At 38.7% G+C, this 15,893-nt stretch overlaps 1 protein-coding gene across 1 annotated transcript in view; it reads left to right on the forward strand.

Annotated features, from left to right (window-relative positions):
* Window positions 1-15,893, forward strand: part of LOC129556406 (ADP-ribose glycohydrolase MACROD2-like) — a 1,168,845-nt gene that overhangs the window by 107,347 nt on the left and 1,045,605 nt on the right. The gene's annotated exons all lie outside the window — the stretch shown is intronic.

A 15,893-nucleotide genomic window follows, 5' to 3' on the forward strand; every position in this document is an offset into this window, starting at 1 on the left:
AGCCTTGACTATACAGACCTTGGTTGGCAAAGTAATGTCTCTGCTTTTTAATATGCTATCTAGGTTGGTCAAAACTTTCCTTCCAAGGAGCAAGCGTCTTTTAATTTCCTGGCTGCAATCAGCATCCGCAGTGATTTTGGAGCCCAAAAAAATAAAGTCTGACACTGTTTCCACTGTTTCCCCATCTATTTCCCATGAAGTGATGGGACCAGATGCCATGATCTTTGTTTTCTGAATGGTGAGCTTCAAGCCAACCTTTTCACTCTCCTCTTTCACTTTCATCAAGAGGCTTTTGAGTTCCTCTTCACTTTCTGCCATAAGGGTAGTATCATCTGCATATCTGAGGTATTGATATTTCTCCCAACAATCTTGATTCCAGCTTGTGCTTCTTCCAGCCCAGCATTCCTCATGATGTACTCTGCATATAAGTTAAATAAGCAGGGTGACAATATACAACCTTGACGTACTCCTTTTCCTATTTGGAACCAGTCTTGCTATGGACCTAACAGAAGCAGAAGATATGAAGAAGAGGTGGCAAAAATACACGTAAGAACTGTACAAAAAAGATCTTCATGACCAAGATAATCATGATGGCGTGATCACTCACCTGGAGCCAGACATCTTGGAATGTGAAGTCAAGTGGGCCTTAGAGAGCATCACTACGAACAAAGCTAGTGGAGGTGATGGAATTCCAATTGAGCTATTTCAAATGCTGAAAGATGATTCTGTGAAAGTGCTGCACTCAATATGCCAGAAAATTTGGAAAACTCAGCAGTGGCCACAGGACTGGAAAAGGTCAGTCTTCGTTCCAATCCCAAAGAAAGGCAATGCCAAAGAATGCTCAAACTGCCGCACAGTTGCACTCATCTCACACGCTAGTAAGGTCATGCTCAAAATTCTCCAAAGCCAGGCTTCAGCAATATGTTAACCGTGAACTCCCAGATGTTCAAGCAGGTTTTAGAAAAGGCAGAGGCACCAGAGGTCAAATTGCCAACATCCACTGGATCATGGAGAAAGCAAGAGAGTTCCAGAAAAACATCTATTTCTGCTTCATTGACTATGCCAAAGCCTTTGACTGTGTGGATCACAATAAACTGTGGAACATTCTGAAAGAGATGGGAATACCAGACCACCTGACCTGCCTCTTGAGAAACCTGTATGCAGGTCAGGAAGCAATCATTAGAACTTTACATGGAACAACAGACTGGTTCCAAATAGGAAAAGACCAGTTTAAGAAGTTACAAAAATAATATCAGAATGAACACAAATGTACTAGAAGGGATAAAGAATAGAAATGAATGGAATTATAACAAACTGTAGAGAAAATTATAGACTATATTGTTAAGAAAGGCTATTTCTTTAGAAATATTAATAGGATAAACATTTATTGAGAGTGATCAAGAAAAATATATTAGTAGCAACCCACTCTAGTATTCTTGCCTGGAGAATCCCGTGGACAATGGAGCCTGGTGGGCTACAGTCCATAGGGTTGCAAAGAATCAGACATGACTAAAGCAGCTTATCATTCGATGAATATTAAAATCATATAAACTTAAAAACACAAAACATTTCACATATAAAAATAAGAACAATTTTGTATCAGTAATTTGAAAATTTGGATACAAGGAAAAAACCCTCAAGAATTGTAACATCAATCATGATTCAAGATTATTGTATCTGTACAGTTTTATAACCATAAAATAAATTAATTCAGTAGTAAAATAACTTTTCCCCAATAAAATATCTACAATAGATTTACAGGTAATTTCTACCAAAATTTCAAAGAGAATTCCAATATAGTTTTACAAACTCTTTCAAAATATTTTTAAAAATGTGTATTTCAAAGTTTCTGTCAAGAGGTCAATATAATCTTTATGTGCAAGCCCAACAAAGACAGTGCAAGAAATGAAAAATATAAAAATTCAATAAGTAAAGTACTAATAATTGCCCCAACATGGAAACAATCCAAATATCTATCAACTAGTAAATGCAATCAAAAGGAACAAACTTGGAAACATGCTAAAACAGGAATGAATCTTATGAATATTATGTTAAATGGGAAAAGCTAAATACAAAAGGCTGCATATCACAGGATGTAGTTTATACAGGGCAAATCCAAAGTAAAATAGCAGTTGCTTGAATGTAACTGAGAGTGGAAATAGGAATATACTGCAAACGGACACAAATGATCTTTTTGTGGGTGATGGAAATGTTGTAAAATTGTTTTGTTGCATAACTTTGTAAATATAATAAAAATTGCTAGTTTTATACTTAATTTTAAGGCAAAAAACCCTGAGATCATCTAAGTAGAGGCAGGGAAAATTCTAGCAAATGCAAAAACCTAGTCACAATCTTTTTTTTAATTTCAGACAAATTAGAGAAAAAGGAGAACTTCTTTAATTGAATTAAAGGGATTTATTTACTCTTCAATCATATTAATTATTGAAACATTGGAATCTATTCCATTAAACTCAGAGAAAGGGTAGGATACCCAGTTCCATTCAAAATTATATAGGAACACAATTTCAAGAAACAGGTATTAGAAATGGAAGGAGGGGATTGGAACAAGATGGTGGAAGAGTAGGTGGACGTGGAGTATATCTCTCTTCATGGATATATCAGGAATACACCTTCAGACACAGAAGTACATGTAGAACACCAGCTGAGAGCAGACAGGAGTACCTGACCAGTGGAAAATAATATATAGAACCACATAAAACTCGAGATCAAGCCCAGAACCTTTGGAGTAGAAGCACTGACTCCACGATCCTAGACTACCAGAAAATTAACCCTAGGGAGTATCAAATAGTGAGAACTCATACAAAGGAAACCACTTGAATACAAGACCCATCATCACCCAACCACTAGTAGCACCCTGTGCAGGATGTCTCATCTAAACAACAAACAAAATAAAAATACAAACCCAATCATCAGCAGACAGGATTACCACCTCACTCAGCCTTGCCCATCAGAGGAAAAACAAGCAAACAAAAATCAGCACAAGTCTCACCCTATAGGAAGCTCACACAGACCACTGGACCAACATTAGGAGGACAGAAACCAAAAGGAAGAAAAAATTCAACGTTCTTCAAGGAAATAATTCAACTTTCCTTGAAACCTGCAAAAAGGAAACCTCAAACACAATAACTTAAAAAAAAAAAAAAGAAAGAAATGAAAAGGCACAGAAATGCTGCACAAAGGAAGAAACAAACTAGAAACACAGAAGTCCAAATAAATGAAGAGGAAATAGGAAAATTACCTCAGAAATAATTCAGAATAATGATAGTAAAGATGATAAAAAAAAAAAAACCTTTGAAAACAAAATGGAGAAAACGGAAGAATCAATTAACAAAGGCCTAGAAGAATTAAAGAATATACATACTGAGACAACACAATTACTGAAATTAAAAATATTCTAGAAGGAATCAATAGCAGAATATCTGAATCAGAAGAACTAATCAGTGAGCTGGAAGATAAAATGGTGGCAATAACTTCTGAAGAGCAGAATAAAATAAAAAGAATGAAAAGAGCTGAGGACAGTCTCAGAGACCTCTGGGACCATATCAAATGCACCAACATTCAAATTATAGGGGTCCCAGAAGAAAAAGAGAAAAAGAAAAGGGTATGAGAAAATTTTTGAAGAGATTATAATTGAAAATTTCCCCAACATGGAAAAGAAAATAGTCTAGTCCAAGAGGCACAAAGTGTCCCATCCAGGATAAACCCAAGGAGAAACACACCAAGACACATAATAACCAAACTAACAAAGACTAAACACAAAGAAAGAATATTAAAAGCAGCAAGGGAGAAGCAAGTAACATACGAGGGAAATCCCATATACTCAACAGCTGATCTTTCAGCAGAAACTCTGCAGGCCAGAAGGGAATGGCAGGATATATTTAAAGTACTGAAAGGGAAAAATCTACAACCAAGATTACTATACCCAGCAAGAATGTCATTCAAAACTGATGGACAAATAAAAAGCTTTTCAGACAAGCAAAAGTTAAGAGAATTCAGTACCACAAAACCAGCTTTACAACAAATGTTAAATGCACTTATATAGTCAAGAAATACAACGGAAGATCCATAAAATCAACCCCAAACAATTAGAAAATGACAGTAGGAACATATATATCAATAATTACTTTAAATGTAAATGGATTAAATGTTCCAAACAAAAGACACAGACTGGCTGAATGGATACAAAAACAAGACCCATATATATGCTGACTACAAGAAACCCACTTCAGACCTCAAGCCACATATAGACTGAAAGTGAGAGGATGGAGAAATATATTCCATGCAAATCAGAAGCAAAAAAAGCTGGAGTAGCAATCCTCATTTCAGACAACATAGGCCTTAAAATAAAGAAGATTACAAGAGATAAGGAAGGGCACTACATAATGATCAAGGGATCAATCCAAGAGGAAGACAAAACAATTGTAAATATGTATGCACCAACATAGGAGCACCTCAATACATAAGACAAATGGTAACATACATAAAAGAAATTGACAATAACACAATAATAGTAGGAGACTTTACCAAAACACTCACACCAATGGACAGATCATCAAAACAGAAAATTGATAAGGAAACACAAGTCTTAAATGATACATTAGATGAGATAGATCTCATTGATAACTTCAGGACATTCCATCCAAATGCAGATGAATGCACCTTCTTCTCAAGTGCACATGGAACATTCTCCAGGACAGACCACATCTTGGGTCACAGATCAAACCTCAGTAAATTTAAGAAAACTGAAATCACATCAAGAATCTTCTCTGACCATAACACTATGAGATTAGAACTCAATTACAAGAAAAAAAAAAACTGTAAGAAACACAAATACATGGAGATTAAACAACACATTTTTTAAATAACCAACATGTTACTAAAGAAATCAAAAGGGAAATCAAAACATTTCTAGAAACAAATGGCAATGAATGACAACTCTAAGGAAAGTTGTATCTAATTAATAATTATTTCAAAATGTTTTTGTCCATATTCTATTCTTTGTCATCATTCCAGGTTGTTGTAAATCTATTTATTAAATTACAAAAAAGTTCCTATAACATTTTCATTAAAACTTTAAAATATATATTAATTTTGAAAGATTTGACAACTTTAAACAAGACAACTTTTATAAATACTATTCATGTTATTTATACTTTCATCTTTCTTAAAATATTACTTTTTCCATTATAAAAAAAAAAAACCTATGGGATGCAACAAAAGCATTTCTAAGAGGAAAGTTTATACCAGTAAAATCCTACCTCAAGAAAAAAGAAAAACACTGAAAAGACAACCTAACTTTACACCTAAATCAACTGGAAAAAGAAGAACCAAAAAAAAAAAAAAAAACAACAACTCAAAATTAGTGGAAGGTAAGAAATCATAAAAATCCGAGCAGAAGGAAGTGAAAAAGAAATAAAAGAAACAATAGTAAAAATTAATAAAACTGAAAGGTGGTTCTTTGAGAAGATAAAGAAAATTGAAAAACCCTTAGCCAAACTCATAAAGAAAAAAAGAGAGAAGAGTCAAATCAACAAAATTAAAAATGAAAAAGGATAGGTTACTCAGATAATGCAGAAATACAAAGGGTTATAAGAGACTATTATGAACAATTATATGACAATAAAATGGATAACCTGGAAGAAATGGCCAGATTCTTATAAAAGTTCAGTCTTCCAAGACTCAACCAGGAAGAAACAGAAATTATGAACAACCCAATTACAAGCACTGAAATTGAAGGTGTGATCAAAATTCTCCGAAAAAACAAAAGCCCAGGACCAGACGGCTTCACAGGGGAATTCTATCAAACATTTAGAGAAGAGCTTTTGCCTATCCTTCTAAAACTCTTTCAAAAAATTGCAGAGGAAGGAACACTTCCAAACCCATTCTATGAGGCCACCACCACTCGAACACCAAACCAGACAAAGACACACAGAAAAAAAAACTACAGGCCAGTGTCACTGATGAACACAGATGCAAAAACCCTCAGCAAAATGTTAGCAAGCAGTATTCAGCAACACATCAAAGAGCTCACACACCATGATCAAGTTGGGTTTATTTCATAGATGCAAGGATTCTTCAATATATGGAAATCAATCAATGTGATACACCATATTAACAAATTGAAAGATAAAAACCATATGATAATCTTAATAGATGCAGAAAAAGCCTTTGACAAAATTCAGTACCCATTTATGATTAAAACTCTTCAATAAATGGGCATATAAGGAACCTACCTCAACATAGAAAAGACCATTTATGATAAGCCTACAGCCAACATTATTCTCAATGGTGAAAAACCCAAAGCATTCCCCCTAAGATCAGGAATAAGACAAGGGGGTCCACTTTTGCCACTATTATTCAACATAGTTCTGAAAGTCCTAGCTATAGCAATCAGAGAAGAAAAATAAATGGAATCCAGGTCAGAAAGAAGAAGTAGAGCTCTCACTGTTTGCAGATGACATCATTCTGTACATAGAAATACCTACAGATAGTATCAGAAAATTACTAGAGCTAATCAGTGAATTTAGCAAAGTTGCAGGATACAAAATCAGTAAACAGGAATCACTTGCATTTCTATATACTAATAATGAAAAATCAGAAAGAGAAATTAAGGAATCAATCCCATTTACCATTGCAACAAAAAGAATTAAATATCTAGGAATAATACAAAAAAGATCTTCACAACCAAGATAATCACAATGGCATAATCACTCACCTGGAGCCAGACATCTTGGAATGTGAAGTCAACTGGGCCTTACAAGGCATCACTACGAACAAAGCTAATGGAGGTGATGGAATTCCAGCTGAGCTATTTCAAATCCTGAAAGACAATGCTGTGAACCTGCTGCACTCAATATGCCAGAAAATTTGGAAAACTCAGCAGTGGCCACAGGACTGGAAAAGGTCAGTCTTCATTCCAATCCCAAAGAAAGGCAATGCCAAAGAAAGCTCTAACTACCGCACAATTGCACTCATCTCACACTCTAGTAAAGTCATGCTCAAAATTCTCCAAGCCAGGCTTCAGCAATACGTGAACCGTGAACTCCCAGATATTTAAGCAGGTAGAAAAGGCAGAGGCACCAGAGATCAAATTGCCAACAACCGCTGGATCATGGAGAAAGCAAGAGAGTTCCAGAAAAACATCTATTTCTGCTTCATTGACTATGCCAAAGTTTTTGACTGTGTGGATCACAATAAACTGTGGAACATTCTGAAAGAGATGGGAATACCAGACCACCTGACCTGCCTCTTGAGAAACCTGTATGCAGGTAGGGAAGCAATAGTTACAACTGGACATGGAACAACAGACTGATTCCAAATAGGAAAAGGAGTACGTCAAGGCTGTATATTGTCACCCTGCTTATTTAACTTATATGCAGAGTACATCATGAGGAATGCTGGGCTGGAAGAAGCACAAGCTGGAATCAAGATTGCTGGGAGAAATATCAATAACCTCAGATATGCAGATGACACCACCCTTATGGCAGAAAGTGAAGAGGAACTCAAAAGCCTCTTAATGAAAGTGAAAGAGGAGAGTGAAAAGGTTGGCTTGAAGCTCAACATTCAGAAAACGAAGATCATGGCATCTGGTCCCATCACTTCATGGGAAATAGATGGGGAATAGTGGAAACAGTGTCAGACTATTTTTTGGGCTCCAAAATCACTGAGGATGCTGACTGCAGCCATGAAATTAAAAGACGCTTACTCCTTGGAAGGAAAGTTTTGACCAACCTAGATAGCATATTACAAAGCAGAGACATGACTTTGCCAACAAAGGTCCGTCTAATCAAGGCTATGGTTTTTCCAGTGGTCATGTATGGATGTGAGAGTTGGTCTGTGAAGAAAGCTGATCACCAAAGAATTGATGCTTTTGAACTGTGGTGTTGGAGAAGACTCTTGAGAATCCCTTGGATTGCAAGGAGATCTAACCAGTCAATGCCAGAAAAACAACCAACCAATCAAAGAGTGGGGAAAAGACCTAAACAGATATTTCTCCATAGAAGATATACAGATGGCTAACAAACACATGAAAAGATGTTCAATATCACTCTTTATTACAGTAATGTAAATCAAATCAACAGTCAGAATGGCCTCATCAAAAAGTCTGCAAAGAATAAATGCTGGGGAGGGTGTGGAGAAAAGGGAATGCTCTTGCACTGTTGGTGGGACTGTAAATTGATACAGCCACTATGGAAGACGGCATGGCGATTCCTAGAAAACTAGGAATAAACCACCATATGGCCCAGCAATCCCACTCCTAGGCGTATACCCTGAGGAAACCAAAATTGAAAGAGAAACATGTATCCCATTTTTCATTGCAGCACCATTTACAATAGCTAGACCATGGAAGCAACCTAGCTGTCCTTCAGCAGATGAATGGATAAGGAAGTTGTGGTACATATGCACAGTGGAACATCAGCCATAATAAGGAACACATTTGAGTCAGTTCTAATGAGGTGGATGAACCGAGAACCTACTATACACAGTGAAGTGAGTCAGAAAGAGAGAGATAAAGGCCATGTTCTAACGCATATATACGGAATCTAGAAAAACAGTACTGAAGAATTTACTTACAGGGCAGCAGTGGAGAAGCAGACGTAGAGCACAGACCTATGGACGTGGGAAAGGGGAGGAGAGGGGGAGATGCGTGGCAAGAGCAACACGGAAACTTACATTACCATGTGTAAACTAGAGAGCCAATGGGAATCTGCTGCATGGCTCAGGAAACTCAAACAGGGGCTCTTCATCAACCTAGAGGGGTGGGATGGGGAGGGACATGGGAGGGAGGTTCAAAAGGGAGAGGATAGATGTATACCTGTGGCTGATTCATGCTGAGGTTTGACAGAAAACAGCCAAATTCTGTAAAGCAATTATCCTTCAATAAGAAATAAATTTAAAAAAGCAATACAACCCCCCCCCGAAAAGAAATGGAAAGAGGGCTATATTACCCTATAATGAAATTATTTTATTTTTATGTAAAGAATCTTTAAAAAACTAGTAGAATTAATTTCACTAAGAAAGTTCAACAAAGTTGTTGGGTTAAGACATCAAAATGTATTGAATTTCTATACACTATCAAAAATACATTAAAAGACTTTAAAAAATTTAAGAAGTAATGAAAAGCTATATTAAGAAGTAAACTTTAAACAATTCCTGAAAATAACCATAGAATCATATGCTGTCAGGCAACTACTTTTCTTAACAGTGTTCTTTCAACTATCATAGCTATATCTGTATTTGGGAAAATCCATAACTCATGTTTAGCATTTGTTAGTAAATGTTGAAACTTGAGATAACCTTGTTTCCTGCAAAGCAACACTGAGTGGAGTGGCCTGGTTCCAGAGAACCTTTTATTCTTCCTCCCCCTCATTCTAGTCAGCTATACATCCCAGAAGAGATCTGTAGAAAATCAGGGAGCTAAGAAGTTTGCATTTATGTTTAAAAATATATCAAAAAAATATATGCTTTTTAGAATTGATCTTCAGAGGTCTCCTCTGTCCTCATTATCTGATGATGATTGTATTTTATGAAATTCTCTATCAAAGGCCAGAACAGACCCTTTAGGCATGAAATGATGCCCAACTCCTCATGGACTAAAAATTGAAATTGCAGAAAATAGAATGCATTCAGTTTCTCCTCATGAATCCACCAAAGTGCCAAAAAAGCAAACAAACAAAAACCCTACAGTTCCAAGAACTTGGTGTTTTAAAACCATCAGCAGAGATGCTTAAGTAAACGGAATATAATAGGAAATGAAGTTCACATCACAAATAGTAGATTTTAACCTTCTTGAGAATAAGGACATTGTTATCTTTAGTATGAGGTACCTAGAATAGTCAAATTCCTAGAGACAGAATAGTGGTTACCAGAGGCAGGGGAGAGCATAATGGGATGGATTTTCTGTTTTGGAAGATGAAAACAGTTCTGGAGATGTATAATGGCAATGATTGCATAATGGTGTGTATACATTTAATGCCTCTAAACTGGACACTTAGAAATGGTTAAAAGGAAAAATGTATAGTTTGTATTTCACCATAATTAAAAAACTCAAGAATATAGAACAGAAGTTTCTTATGTTTTATGCTAAGAATGCATTGTAGGCATTGTATTTTTGTTTCCCTGATTTCTTTAAAATATCTTTGGCATAATTTCATGTAGAGGGAGAGGGGAGGGAGTGGAGAACCATTTCTTAAACCACTTGAAAGTATGTAGAGAACTTCTTACTAAAGTGAAAATAAGCTGGCTATTTTCTTCTTCTATTTGCTTGTGCTTTTGTATTTTATTTTTCCTGCCCCCTGGAATGTGAGTTCATCGACACATCCATGCTCTTTGCTAAGAGGCCGAAATTTTCCTTGAGGGAAAAAACAGTCACTATGACTGTGCAGGACATTAATGTCACAGAGATTTGAAAGTGTTAACATACCTCTGTGATGTTCCAGAGGGATTTCAGCAGAAAAAAAACTGTCTAGTGTTACCTACAAGGAAAAAGAAAAATGAGTTTTATTTATGCAGTGGCTGCTGGTCTAGTTTCAGTTGTGTGTCAGGTTAAAGCATATCTATTCTTTACTTTCACGTACTGTTAGCAAAATTACAAGACACATTATTGATAATAGACACAAAACACCTGAAAGCTTTTTTTTTATCAGAGTTGAGCACTTCCTTTAGAGAAAATTCTATCCTCTTCACCAAGAACATGGGTGCCTCAATAATAATTTTGTTATTTATTAGCACCTTTCTCATTTTTCTGTCTTGGCTTTGCTTTCAGTCTATTTCAGTTGGGTTACTTTACCCATCAACATCATGATCTTCTTTGCTGAAATCCTGGGGCTAAGGTCAATCTACCTCTCTCTTAGTTGCGTGCTTTCTCTGCCTAAATAAAGCAATGTGTAGAATGCAGCCATGTTGGTTTATAAATCAATTGGTAATTAAGAACAGTTCATGTCACCAGACTTACAGTTAAGACTTATTCTTGTAATTTTTCTAAAATTCAGTTATCCTCCAAACCTGGACAGTTTTTCATATAAGTAATTTTTGAAATCGAAGATAAAACTGAATTTCCTATCTTAAGAACAAGAGAGCATATGTTATCCAGGGTTCAACCATGATAGTAAAAACTTCATGAGTGTTATGCAACAAGGGATTTATTAGAGGCTCAAGAAGTCATTCAGTTGTTGAAGAAGCTGTAAAAGTAGAGATCAAAAGGTAGAGTAGGGAGATCAAAGAAAAGCCACAACTGAGATTCCAAATCCCTGGAACTGGTGCATAAATTGGAGCCTACTGGGACAAATGGGAAGTCCTGTGGGACCAGCTTCTGGAGAGGAACTCAGAGAGGAACCGGTGCCTCTGAGTCTGGTGGTGGGCCAGGTGGCCCTGTGGGTGTGCAGGACCGGCAGAGGGGAAGAAGCAAGCGCCCATCACAGAGCAGGGAGAGTGTGGACAGGACTTGCTGGCTGCTCCATCCCCATCCATGGCCTTCGCAACCTGGAGAGGGCATGGCTGCCATGTCGGTTCACCTTCCAAGCTCCCAGACTCCCCTTCCGGTCTACCCAACCTGGAACTGCATAGGAAGGGGATTTTGGCAAACACAAACCAGCGTAGCTTTGTTAACAGAGTACACGACTGGAAGAGCAAGGGTTTTCAGTTGTCACAAGGCAAGATATTCAAGTTAGCAAAAGCTTTTCAGCTTCTCCTGAGAAATGCTGATAAAGAGTTGATAAAACACCAGGTCTCCCTGGAGTAACACTGAACTGAGCACCTCACCACCCCAATTTAGAAGGAGAGCTGCAGGGCTCACCATCTCACCGGGAGATGGGCACGGACTGGGAAGCCTGGTGTGCTGCAGCCCATGGGGTCACAGAGTTGGACACGGCTGAGCAGCTGAACACCACCAGCAGGGCCTGGTTAAGCCCCGGCTGTTTGGCCTGGGCGGATCACTTACTTGGGCGGGACGGCATGAGATGCCAGAGTTGGGCGGTGGGATAGCAGCAGAGAGGAGAGCAGGGCCAGGAGAAGCCCGCAGGGGACTGGGAGGCGCTCCTGAACGTGTCCCTCCCACAGCCCTGGAGTCTGAGGTTCGTTTGTATGGGCGGCACCTGGGCTCTGGCCTGATTCTTCATTACCATCTCTCCACACCCTTCCTCCGTCACCTGCCCCCCACCACCCCTTCTCCACTGCTTCATTCCCACTCTCTCTCTCCCTCCACACACTTCCTCCATCCCTCCCTCTAGTTATTTCTGACCTCCTGTGCCCTTCTGTTGGGACTCAATAAGCCCTGCGCACCTTGGGACCTTCACCAGCTGCCCCTCGGGCTGAGCAAAGCCCAGTCCCTCCTTCCTTCATGTCCCACTGCCTGCTCAGCGTCTTAGTCTCTTTTCCTTTCCCTCTGCCTCTCTCTCTCCAGCTCAAGACTGACTCCTCCATTTCAGGTCTCAGCTAAAAGTTCAGTTCAGTTCAGTTCAGTTCAGTCGCTCAGTTGTGTCCGACTCTCCACGACCCCATGAATCACAGCATGCCAGGCCTCCCTGTCCATCAACAACTCCCGGAGCTCACTCAGACTCAAGTCCACAGAGTCGGTGATGCCATCCAGCCATCTCATCCTCGGTCGTCCCCTTCTCCTCCTGCCCCCAACCCTTCCCAGCATCAGAGTCTTTTCCAGTGAGTCAACTCGTCGCATGAGGTGGCCAAAGTATTGCAGTCTCAGCTTTAGCATCAGTCTTTCCAATGAACACCCAGGATCGATCTCCCTTAGAATGGACTGGTTGGATCTCCTGGTGGTACAAGGGACTCTCAAGAGTCTTCTCCAACACCACAGTTCAAAAGCATCAATTCTTCAGCGATCAGCTTTCTTCACAGTCCAACTCTCACATCCATACATGACCACTGGAAAAACCATAGCCTTGACTAGACGGACCTTTGTTGGCAAAGTAATGTCTCTGCTTTTTAATATACTATCAAGGTTGGTCATAACTTTCCTTCCAAGGAGTAAGCGTCTTTGAATTTCATGGCTGCAGTCAGCATCTGCAGTGATTTTGGAGCCCAAAAAAATAAAGTCTGACACCGTTTCCACTGTTTTTCCATCTATTTCCCATGAAATGATGGGACCAGATGCCATGATCTTTGTTTTCTGAATGTTGAGCTTCAAGCCAACCTTTTCACTCTCCTCTTTCACTTTCATCAAGAGGCTTTTGAGTTCCTCTTCACTTTCTGCCGTAAGGGTAGTGTCATCAGCATATCTGAGGTTATTGATATTTCTCCCAGCAATCTTGATTCCAGCTTGTGCTTCTTCCAGCCCAGCATTCCTCATGATGTACTCTGCATATAAGTTAAATAAGCAAGGTGACAATATACAGCCTTGACGCACTCCTTTTCCCATTTGGAACCAGTCTGTTGTTCCACGTACAGTTCTGACTGTTGCTTCCTGACCTGCATACAGGTTTCTCAAGAGGCAGGTCAGGTGGTCTGGTTACCTCTCCATAAAAACATTCCCTGAAACCTCCTTGATGAAATGTGTCCTTCTCCTGTGTCCTCTCATTATCCGCCATGGCTGCATTTCCCCGTGTCCCCCACGGCCCTACCACCATTCACCACAAGTTGTGTGTGACTTGCTTATTATTCTACACACAGACTTGGGAGCGCTGTGAGGACTGGGTCACGTCCATTTATTCACCAGTATATCCTCCACAGCCAGCAGAGGACCTAGCACATACATGGAAGCTTATTAAATGTTTCCTGGGTGAATAAATCAGTGAAAGAATAAGAAATAAATGAATGAATACAGTCAGATTTTAAAATTTTCGAGAATGACAAGCTTAAATGACACTATTTGACTTAAAAGTGATTTTTCCAAAATATGTAGGCCAAAATACCTGGTCCCTTTTGGTTTTGTCAGAGGTGATGAAGCATTCATATGATAGTGCAGAATTTCTATGGGACAGATACTGATAGAGTTATTCAGTTCAGTTCAGTTCAGTTCAATCGCTCAGTCGTGTCCGACTCTTTGCGACCCCATGAACCATAGCACGCCAGGCCTCCCTGTCCATCACCAACTCCTGGAGTTCACTCAAACTCATGTCCATCGAGTTGGTGATGCCATCCAGCCATCTCATTCTCTGTCGTCCCCGTCTCCTGCCCCCAATCCCTCCCAGCATCAGACTCTTTTCCAGTGAGTCAACTCGTCACATGAGGTGGCCAAAGTATTGCAGTTTCAGCTTTAGCATCAGTCCTTCCAATGAACACCCAGGATTGATCTCCTTTAGAATGGACTGGTTGGATCTCCTTGCAGTCCAAGGGACTCTCAAGAGTCTTCTCCAGCACCACAGTTCAAAATCATCAATTCTTCGGTGATCAGCTTTCTTCACAATCCAATGAATACAATAGTGGAAGGAAAGGCAAGACAGGAAAACCTATAAGTCCTGTAGCATCATTCAGGGACTGCAATGGAAAAGAATAGAATGTGGTATGGGTCATTTAAAGACGTTCAGAAACCTGAGGATAGAAAAAAAAAAAATAGGGGAGAGGAATACTGAAATTTAGGGATATTAAAGTCACCTGTATAAAACTGATAAATCGTGACATAGGGCTTCTCCTGAAGAGATGTGAACATTGACTAGTTAAGCACAGGTTATAATTATATTCAATGCATTAACGATCTGCTAATACAGCCATTACCAAAATGCAAATTAGTTGGGGAAGTTTACAGTATATATGTCTTAAGCCAATTTACTGATGTTTCTGTTGTTGTTTAGTCACTAAATCATGTCCAACTCTTGTGACCACATAGACTGTATCCTGCCAGGTTCCATGGGATTTCCCAGGCAAGAATACTGGAGACAAGAATTTCCTTCTCCAGATTTTCCCAACCCAGGGATCAAACCCAAGTCTCCTGCATTGACAGGTGGATTCTTTACCATTGAGCCACCAGGGAAGCTCCACTAATGTTTTTACTAATTCATAAAACAAAATAGTTGAAAGATGTCATGCATGTTAGCCTTCATATTTCAGTGACATCAAAAGCATTCAAAATGAACATAAACTTTTAAAAACCTTTGTAAAAAATTATAAACTTAAGAATATTTTATGTGCAGGTTAATCTTTTTTCTTATTTTTGAGAGACTTTAAAAATTGCAAATTTTAAACAATAGCAAATCTGTAAAAATTAGGTTAATCATAAACTCAAAAAAACCATTGATTGCCAGACAAGTTGAATTCATCTTTTATAGAATTCATTTTGTGCATTTATTTCAAATGCTCAGTTACTGGTTTAGATTATGGTTTCTTAAAAATATTCTGATTTTTCCTCAAGTGAAGAAGTGGGAACTTACTAGAGCGTGTTTGTTCGGTTGACCTTTGTGGTTAATGAGAAGCTGTCCATAGTGGTCCTCTGTTTTAACCCAGTGGAGCACATTCACTATTAGATCAAAGTAAATCTGTGTGCTGGTGTCTAATCAGGAGGGGCAGTCTCCTTACCCACTTCGACAAGTCCAGAGAAGCTCATGCAGTAGATAAAGAGGCCTCCGTTTCTGAATGACAATGCAAAGAACATCACATTACTCCTGTCCCATGTAGCATAGAAAATCCATTCCATTAAGGAGAATCCTAGAAACTGGCTGCCTTTCAAGCTGTGTTTTAATTCAACTTTTTGGCATATGGCATTAAAACAAAGTCAAGGGTCATAGCTTGATAATTGGGTATGAATATGATCAGTGCATTCAGCCTCAGCTTCAGTCATGCAGAACCAATTTGCAGCTTGATAATATCATGATTGCATGTTTTTAATTGAAATACTCATAAGGAGTCCTAACATAATCTTGGTATTACTCATTTTTCCCCCTCATAACCTTAAGGTACTGGTTAATGGTGTTCAATGAAACGTT

The sequence above is a fragment of the Moschus berezovskii genome, chromosome 15 (assembly GCF_049115385.1).
Source record: "Moschus berezovskii isolate FMDL1 chromosome 15, NW_MosBer_1.0, whole genome shotgun sequence".
Lineage (NCBI taxonomy): Eukaryota > Metazoa > Chordata > Mammalia > Artiodactyla > Moschidae > Moschus > Moschus berezovskii.